The following is a 10,946-nucleotide window of genomic DNA, read 5'->3' as shown; positions in this document are numbered from 1 at the left end:
CAACTAGTTATCAAGAAGACTGAAGTGTTGCAAGTAAGTGCAATCGCTAGTAGACTAGCATGCTGGTCTTGACAAAGGAGAAGAGGATGACAAGGCCATGATAGGCATACAGAGATGGAAGTTTAGTGGTCATAATTGGGTCACTTTTAATGTGACAAAACTAGGAGAAGGTATAATAGAGGCATGACAGGCACACAGAAAGAAGCAATGGATACGACAGAAGCAAGGAAGGACTTGAGTATATATGTAGATTTACAAGTGTATAGGCATGCCTACATTTATAGGTGGTCACGAGTATTTGATACGACAGAAGCAAGGAAGGACTTGAGTATATATGTAGATTTACAAGTGTATAGGCATGCCTACATTTATAGGTGGTCACGAGTATTTTGTGACTATGTTTGCTATGCACTTCAAATTTCAAATTGATAGTTGGAGTGAGAGAATTTTAGGGTTTCTACCCATGGATTGGATGAGTGGTTTAAGGTCACCTAGACTTCATTTTTTAAGTTTTCATTTAGGTAGTAGTTGTTGCTATGTCGATCAGAGATTTGTAGAAGACATACAAGAGTAGGGAAGAATAGAGCGTAGTAGCAGACATGCTCTAAGCACGTTATAGAGGTAGTGAGTAGAGATGGTTCATCGAGTTAAGCTAGAATAGAGAAATGAGATCACAATATCTTCGTGAAGCATCACATTGAATCTACGTGGCAAGTTGTGCCACATCTTTAGATCTAATCTCTAGTTTGTTTCTTACCATTACAACTATTGTGAACTTTTAACACGACAGACTTGTAATAAGTCTTTGAAATCCTCTAACAAGGTATCTCTCAGAAAGAGATCAAAATCCTCTAATGAGGTAGTCTTGACATGCTATTGTGATCCTAACAGATTATGTATATTCATAATAGGATTAGTTCTTAGAAGAAATTGTTGTAAGCTTTTAATAGGACACCCTTTTACTGGTAAGGAAAGACTAGTGGGTATATTACTCCCATTGTAGTTTTCACCCTCACATTGGGGGTTTCCACGTATAAATGCCCGTGCTATTGATGTATGGATATTTTTGTGATTTTTTATGGTTACATCATTGCTTTGACTATAAAAGAGTGAGTAAAAAGGTGTGTAACCAACATAGTTGCATTAACTGGTAGTATTGAACGTATTGATTCACCCCCACTCTTAGTATTGGTTGAGACCAAAAGAGTTAGTAAAAAGGTGTGTAACCAACATAGCTGCATTAAGTGGTAGTATTGAATGTACTGATTCACCCCTACTCTTAGTACCACTTGAGACCAACAATTAGTATCAGAGCTCAAACTCCAACTGCTACAAGCCTAATAGCTTCAGGGAAGATCAGATGGCAACCATGAAAAACAAGATTCAACTTGGCAAAGCGTTGGACACTATTGAAGACCTTAAGGATAAGGTGAGAGAATGCTTAGCCAAAAGGAAGAAGTTGATGAAGAATTTGGGAGAAAGCCTAGAATTAATAAAGAACTTGAAGAATTTGAGAAAGCACTGTCAAACTAATGATTGAGAATGAGAAGTTAACCAAAATGATCAAAACCTTGCAAAAGGAACAAGAACATGCAACAATAAAGAATGAGTGACACACTCGATGAGAAAGGAAACATTTCCTTGAAAGAGATCAAGCCTATGGAGAACTTAGAATGGTTTAGGAAGCTAAACAACAAATAGAAAGTTTGCTGAAAGCCAAAGAAGAAGAAATGGCCCTGACGAAAGAAGAACACCAGTATACCAGTCAAGAAAACAATGTCTTACAAGAGCGTTGTCATAGCAAGATTGAGTAGCTGGTGCTTTTAAATGAAGAAGCCAAATAATTGGAAGAGAAAGTTCAACAATTGGTGGATGACTTGGAAGAATACCAAAGAAGAAAATGAAAGATTGAGGAAGTCAAATGAACTCACCAGGAAACTGGAGGAGGAATTAGAAGCTCAAAGAAAGACTGCAGACACAATTGGTCTAGGATATGAAGGAATCACCACAACAAAGAAATTAGTCTTCAAAAGAGAAAGATTTAGACACCACAAAAAGCAAAAGGGCACCAAAGAAAGGTATACCATCAAACAAACCTACTTGTTTTTGTTTTGGTAAATAGGACACAAGTCAATGTATGTTGGCATAGGCAAGTAGTACCTGATAGTCAACGTGCCTATAGAGGCTACTACAATATGTCTCCCGGTATGGACACAATGCACATGAGTGTAGAGATCTTGCAAATGAGAGGGCTAAAACGCCCAGGTATACCGGGCACACGATGGCACGCGGTTTCGTGAAGACGTGCTTGGATCGAGTATTGATGCAGGGTCTTCGCCCAGAGTAGAAGCTTATTGTTACCATTGTAACAAGTATGGTTACAATGCCAAAGACTATATATCAAATGCTCGATCATATCAATCATCTCAAAAGTCAGGGAGACACATTGAGAGTAAGTGCGTGAGACGAGTTTGCTTCACTTGTGGTAATGGTCACCTGACATCCCATTGCAAACTAAAGACATATCACATGAATAACACTAGACCTTGGAACAATGCAAGGACTTGCTACATATGTCACAAGATAGGTCATATCGCTAAGGCCTGTTGGAACAAATGAAAACCTTAACAACAACACAGTGGCAACAGAGGAAAATATATGACCACTGATATTGAACAAGTCAGTAAGGACTTTGTCAAGGTGTGGAACAAAAGGAGGTTAGAAGAGACTAAGGTGAAATCTGGAGAAACTGTAAGCTCACTGGTGAATGGTGAGACTTCCAAATCTATTAAGATAAAAAGTCTTAAGGGGTTATGCAAGTAGAGCAAGCCTTGCATTGGTCCCCACATACAAGCTGGTAGATCATGAAGGAAAGTACCTTGAGAAGACCTAAAGGTGACAACTAGTGCAAAATGCCTAACCTGTGAAGACAAGATAGGTCATGCTCAAAACTTAACTATTGGACACAACGTCAAAAACCATGGATTGCACAAGGGTAGAGGTAAGTAAGAGATGAGGTTACTACTAGAGCCTGGGCGTTACTTTTTAGATGGATCTATAAATAGACACATCATTTCACAAATATCACTTTAGCAATCTTGAGATCCTAAGAGCTTTTATTTGCAAAGCCCTAGCTATCAAAAGAGCAATCTTTGTGCAAATATGAGTGAGACAACAGTCCTATAACCAATCTAGTGCAAAGAATGGTGTGAAAAGAGATCGTCTCAACATTTAATCTTACAATGGAACAAGAACAATGCAATGATTTGTATGATGTTGAACTGGTCAATGAAAAAGAGAGCGATCCACTTGTTTACAGACCAATCTTGAAGTGTGGATGAAATGACATGATGGGAGCCCTATCTTCTCTCCACGAAATGTATTACTAATTGAAGATATAAGTGATTATTTGAAGACAAGGATAGTGGAACTAGGGGAAAAGGAAGTTGGGTCAAAATATGAGGAGTTCCATGTCAACAATTAGTGGAAGACAAGATTCAAAGACTTGGAGGACATAACCCTAGTTCGTGCAGTGGACATCCCAAAATTCTTTAGGGATGAATGGGTAAGATTTTTGTTGAGAAGAGTGCATGATAAATATATGTGGCTTAACAAGACATAAAAAATCATAAAGGAGGCAATTGAGAGGGTCAGATGGTTCAATGGAACTAGGACTGATCTAACAATTGAGAAATACAAGCCAATAGAAGTGGCATAGATTATTGGATGCCATCATGATAGAAGAATGTGTTCACTGAAAAACTTTATAGATGAGAAGGTGTAATTTTCTACAAGGTTGATAGCCCATAGACTCTACCAATCAAGTAGAAAAAAAAATGTGCCTAGTGGAGTGATGTATGGAGCATACCAGATTATAATTGAGCACACCAAGCTTAATCTAAGCGAGTGGCTACACACAAATGATGGAGAATCTAAGATGAATCAAAAGGGACAACAATGCACATATATTCAAGTATGGTGCAATACTACTGTGTGTATTCTTCTACTTCAAGATAGAACTCCTGGATTTGTGTCATTCTAGTGAAAGTTCAGAAGGAACATTACAACTCAGATAATGAGCATGTACAATAGGCTGGGTAGCAATTCCTTGACTCACTAGACAAGTTTCACAAAATTCTAGTAAGCGATGCATAGAAGGAGAATACCCTTGAATTTGATCATGGACTATAGAAAAAACATTTCTTTCTTAGCCAACACATATAGGTGCATAGTTCAAGTGGTCGAAGCACAAACTCATTGGTTGACTGAGTTTCCTTCTGAAGTTGAAGAAAATTCAACTAGAGAACATATCAACAGGTTGTTGGCAATGCCCATTGGTCAATAATAGCAAAGGTTTAGAACAACTGAAGAGAAAATAAAATAATTAAAAGAACTACAAGATGCAATTTCCCAAGAGAAGAAGCAAAAGGAAAAGAGCATAGGCTAGACCAAGAAGGTGGCTGAGAAGGAAAAAGAAGAGAAAGGAGGAGAGTAAAGCCCATAGATGAAGTCTAGAGGTGAATCTTCACTTGAACTAGAGTTAGAAGCAGAGGCTATTGGTGAGGAGATTCCATCTACTGTTAAGGTCCCAATGGTAGAGAGGAAAACCTCTAAGAAGGGCAAGATGAAGCCTCCAACCCCATCAGAGGAAGAAGAATATGAAGACGAGACTGAGAAAGAGGGTCTCAAATCACTAAAGGAAGGTAAGAAAACGAAGATAGAGAGTCTCAAATTAGTAAAGGAAGGTAAGAAACTCACCTTGAAAAACATTATTGATGATAGAGAAAAAAATAACAGCTACAATACATTAAAGGATAAATACTCAAAGCTTGCTAAAGCTAATAAAAATATGATTGTAAGTGTTTTATTGATAAGTTTGAGAGAGTTCAATAGAGCACCAGGAAATATTGAAGTACTAGTTCTTAGTGAACTATACACAATGATTAGTGAAATATGGTCTAAGAGTATAATAGAATGTAAGAAAATGCTAGATGATTTCTAGCTAAGATTAGACTAGACATGAATGACATAAAGAGAATTGGACTCTTGGAGTCATGCATGCAAGATTTTGATATGCTTGAAAATGTAGCATTGATAACAACAAGTTTAAAGAGAGAAACATTTGCAAATGCATAGACATTTTGGAGCAAACTACATGATCAAGAAGAGTCTAGCCTAAAGAAGAGGCATGATCAAAAGCCAAAGCCAAAGAAAAAACAGTAAGTCAGTTGATCCAAAAAGTTCAAAGAAAAAGACAACAAAATCGCGTGCTGCACCAACTGAACAGAAGACTCAAATTGGCCATGATCTGAATATGGAACCAAATGAGAATGGTGAAGTTCAACAAGAACAAACCATCAATGCACCACTAGTGGTGGGAGAACAAAAGAAAGATGATACCCATATTGGAGAATCAAATATGAAAATTATTGATGTTACAATGGTGGACAAAGGTCCAAAGGAAGTAGAACAAGAAAAGGTCAAAGTATGATTGGTGCACCTGAAGAACAACAAAATGATGAGAAATGAGAAAAAGCAACCGAAGAGAAAGAAACTAGTGATGAAACCCCAGATCAAAAATTTCCTATAAAGGAGATTTTCGAAGACATAATAGGATAGGCAACATAGGTAGAAGAACCAACAAAAAGGGATTGAGCATGAACATAGGCGAGATTACATGCCTTCATCCCAACAAGAAAATAATCTTGCTGAAAATATACCTTCCAGGACACCATCTAAAGGACAAAGAAGTTTCAAGAAATCAGATAAAGGTAAAGACAAAAGGACGAGAGATTCAAAAAAAATTGGGAGCAAAAAGAAGGGCAGAAGGAGACAGGAATCCCTAGAATTGATATAGTCATCCACGTTTGAGGATGAAGGAGAACTCTATGACGCTAATGTAGATGAAGTAGCAAAAATGCAAGAACTATTTGAAATAGTTGAAGAGATGGGTAAGTAAGTCGGTCAACTAGACAGAAAAGAGTTGAACAAATATACAAGACTAATAGAGATATATAAGTTGATGAAATTGAACAACAAGAGGTATGAGAGGAAAACTACATTGGTGAAGGCCTCAGTGATATTAAAGCAACTAGCACCAGAAACCCAATATAATAAAGAAGAAGAGCTGAAAAGCTAGATCAAAGTTTTTGTAGATAATCTTTTATGGAAAAACATAAAATATTACACAGGTCTTGGAACAAGAAGTTCTGATGACAAATTTTGATAAGAAAATAAGTTTTGTCAAAGATAGGCAAGGGGAGTTGTCATTGTTAAGCGATGATATGTTAGAAACATTGAGGGATATAACCCCCATATTTCAAAAGCCAAGTACATATAAAAAGAGCTTGATGATGCAACATATGCCTTTGATCCACTTCCTACATCCACCTCGAAGCATATTGCAAAGATCCAAGATACGAGGTACCTAGTACATCAACTGTGAGAAAAGGAAGAGAAGCGAGCAATCCAACTAATCAAATGTCAATATTTCCTATCCCCACTGATTGAGATCATTAGTGAACGTTTAAAGGATGTAGATTATCAGGTAGCCAAGACCCCTATAAAGACAAGATGCAATTGATAAAGAATTGACATAATTGAGGAGTGCCACATTGGCTCTTACTCACTTGAAGGAGTCATGGGAGATTGTTGAATACAACAAAGGAACACTACAAAGATATCTTTGAGAAGCTGTAAGCCGCAAACTCCCACACTTCAAGCTGATGAAGCATTTCAAGGGGGTGTATATTTGTTAACACTTTATATGCTTTTCCATTGATGACAAAAAGGGAGAGAGATCTTATGAGGGAATAGATCTTAAGCTTATGAGATGACATGACAATAGGGGGAGACAACTCAAGGAAAACAAGACAAACATAACCAACTATAGAGGAAGAGTACCCATAAGGGGGAGTAATAAATAAAGACAACATAGGAAGAGATGACTATAGGAAGAAGAGATAACACAATGAGGGAGAGACATGAAGCTCAAATGAAGGAGGAGATGATGAAAATGAATCACAAAGGAAATGAGAGAAGGAGAGCATTCATATAGGGGGGCTTTGTAACTAATAAGGAAAACTCATGCAGAAGGAATTTTGTAAAGTATGCAAAACAATGAGCTAAAATAAAAGTCCAAGGCCACAAACATGTAGAGAAGAGACAAGTAAGCATAAACCTATATAGTGATGTAAATCTTGTTAACCTATAAATTTATTTCCAAGTATAGAGGTTTTTCCATCATTTCTAAAGAGGGAGATTGTTGAACCAAACTACACTAGTATGGTTGTCTGGTAGAATGATGAGCAGTGAACTCAAGCATTAAGTGTTGGACATGTTCTCACTGATTGGCTATTAGTTGTCAAGAAGAATGAAGTGTTGCAAGTAAGTACAACCATCGATAGACTAGCATATCAATCTTGACGAAGGAGAAGAGGATGACAAGCCCGTGACAAGCATACAAGCATGGGAGTTTAATGATCATAACTGAGTCACCTTTGATGTGAAAACTAGAAGAAGGTATGATAGATACATGACATGCATGCCAAAAGAAGTGGTCACTACTATATTTGGGACTAAATTGTGATGACCACCCATTGCCTGAGTGACAGTACCATGAATTGGCTCCCGTCAGATAGGCATCAGACTTTTGTTTTCACAAATTGTGATGGTGAGGGCATCCGTCACAACTACAATGAATAAATGTGTCGTAACTTGGAACATGCAAGGGCAAGCGTTCATCTTCTTGCCCTCCCACTTGTGACAATACATCGTCGCAATTACGATAGTAGACCAATTGCAACAGTATAAGCTTCCATTTTGCCGTTGGACTATTGACTAGCTGTTGGAGCTGTCTGTCACAATTGCAACGACTATGTGATAGGCATGTTGTGGAAGCGATGGTTATCTGTCAACACACTCCATCACAATTGCGACGAGGATCTAACAGAAATGTTGTTAGTTTGACTACTATCTGTCGGAACAAGCCATCGCAATTGCGATGACATATTGAATTTTGAAAAAAAAAATTGGCGACAAATGAATCCCAACAGCATGAGTTAAGATCCCTTTTTAAATGTGGCTAGGCAAGGCTAGGGAAATTCAGCTAATAGGCCTACACTGTTTTAGTTCCATTATTTTCTTAAACCGTCACATCAGACTTTAACCATGGCTGGTTATGGGTAAACTCTTCTTTCTATCCATGAGACAAATTTCAATGATTTCTTGGTAATGTAATCTTCCTAACACAACCCAACACAATCAACATCTATATTTGAAATGTTGATGCAAAAATGTGGCACGATCAAATCTAGAATATGCATCTCTCTGATACAATATTAATTTTATTATTGTTAATAACTTACCTCAATATTAAAAATTCCCCCATTAAGGTGCTAAGTGACTTACCTCAAGATCCTCCACAAAAATAATGTAGACCAAGAAAAATGGGCAGAGTTCGCAAGAAATTTTACAAAAACATATCATACCAAATATTTTTAGAAAGAAACAAGCCATAACCCAGTTAAATGGGTCTAGTTGCTAATTAGCTAGGTTGATTAAAAATTCCTGTAAAACTGTCATTAGATTAGGTACAATAAAATGAACAAGATGTAGAGATCAAAAGGGCATGGCAACGTGATGTAGAGATCAGAAGGCCATGACAAAGAAATGCAGCGATCACAAGGGCACGGCAAAGAAATCCTAGATCTCCACTGATACATACATACATACATACATACATATACATCCATACATGCATGCATGCATGCATGCATGTATACAGAGAGATCTTTTTTAAGGTTCATATTACATCTTAGCAGAACAGAAAAATTGATCCAACTACATACACATTCCAGAATCCAAATAATAATAAAACTCACTCAACCCGTGCTAAGTGACTTAGCTTAAAATCTTGCACACAAATAATGCAGAGTTAATGACCTATATATATAATGTATGTATGTAGGGGAAATATAATGCCCATTAACAATGACATTAACTCTGCCCATTTTTCCTGGTTTGTACACACACACACACACACACACACACACACACACACATCTACATTCTTTGCATGGTTTAGAGATAATGTCATTGTGGTAGAGGCTTTTGTAAGGGAATGAACCTCGTGATTATGACATTTACACAAAACAAATGGGAAATGATTAATGTTGTGTTTTCTTTTCTTTTTTGTTTACTTTACGTAGTCCTCCGTATGGCCTATAGTAATATATGTATTGCATTTGTATTTGCTTTGCCATTGCGTCAACAACAATAGATACTTGGGATCCTTGCAGGGAGAGTGTGCTAATACATGCATGGTTACATCTTTGGCTTCCATTGTTGGGCCAACATATGGAGCCTTTATATAAAATCCTTTGTTATAAATTGGGGAATGCACTTCATACTTGGCATTCAAGTGATGCATATGCATATGCAATTTTATCACCTTGGAAAACTGTATTTGATCCTGCTAGCTAGGAACAATTAATTGTTCATTTTATTCTACCTAATCTGATGATAGTTCTGAAGGAATTTGTAATCAACCCAACTAATCAAAAATTAGACTCATTTAACTGAGTTATGACTTGTATATGTATATACATACATACATACATACATACATACATACACATAAAATAAAAGTAATATATGCATTTGCATTTGCTTTGCCATTGATTATAAGAGTGTTTCAAGGTTGGGGACCACTTTAGCATCCTTTGCATGGTTTAAAGGTAATGTCATTGTGGTAGAGGCTTCTGCAAGGGAATGAGCCTCGTGATTATGACATTTACATAGAAGCAAAACTTGCTTCTTCAACTCCTTACACTCAACTCTTCACTGAAGTCATTCTTCTAGTAATGAGGATAGCTACTACAAATTCTTGGGAGCCAAGGGACCTTGAACCTATGCTACGTTTTCTAGAGACATGGGTGGAGTTTTCATAACATTCTAGATCATATAGTGATTCCAAAATTAACAACAACAATAGATACTTGGGATCCTTGCAAGGAGAGTGTGACAATACATGCATGGTTACATCCTTGGCTTCCATTGTTGGGCAAGCATATGGAGCCTTTATATAAAACCATTCATTATAAATTGGGGAATGTGCTTCATACCTGGTATTGAAGTGATGCATTTGTTATGCAATTTATCACCTTGGAAAACTGTATTTGACCTTGCTAGCTGGGAACAACTGATTGTGCATTTTATTGTACCTAATCTGATGACGGTTTTAAAGGAATTCATAATCAACCTAGCTAATCAACAAGTAGACCCATTTAACTAGGTTATGGATTGTATACATACATACATACATACATAAATAATAGTAATATATGTATTGCATCTGCATTTTCTTTGCCATTTCTTATAAGAATGTTTCAAGGTTGGGAACCACTTCAACATCCTTTGCATGGTTTAGAGGTAATGCCATTGTGGCAAAGGCTTCTGCAAGGGAATGAGCCTTGTGAGTCAACATATAATGTCTTAAAATAGTTAAGTGCTACCTAACTATATCCAAGGCATCTGCACACCGGAGGCATAATCCACCTACCAAGCTGCCTACATACTCATATCCATGGGATCAAGACCCTTGAACTACTCACTCTAACTCTAATGAATATGTAGCTCTATTTTCTAATTTTTTTGATGTAGCTACATTCCTATAACCACTGGTGAGGTTTACTCACTTAATACAACTCTTTGCCATCATACACCCACTCAGGCAGTTTTCTATAATTACAATACTATAATACCCTAGTGCAACCTTTGTGTTGTAGTTTATAGTTAATGTAAGGTTAACCTATATACATCCTAACTCACTCCTTATATAGTTATGTTTAAAATCTTATGACAATAATCAATGGTCTAAATAGACTAGTCAAGTTAATGTTGAAACTCAGTTTTTAGCCTTCTATTTTCAAAAGCTAGGTAGACTA

Source organism: Cupressus sempervirens, chromosome 5 (genome assembly GCF_028749045.1).
Source record: "Cupressus sempervirens isolate cs-2001-9-10 chromosome 5, ASM2874904v1, whole genome shotgun sequence".
NCBI classification, from domain to species: domain Eukaryota; kingdom Viridiplantae; phylum Streptophyta; class Pinopsida; order Cupressales; family Cupressaceae; genus Cupressus; species Cupressus sempervirens.
The sequence above is the reverse complement of the archived record's forward strand: the minus strand, read 5'-3'. Positions refer to the sequence as shown.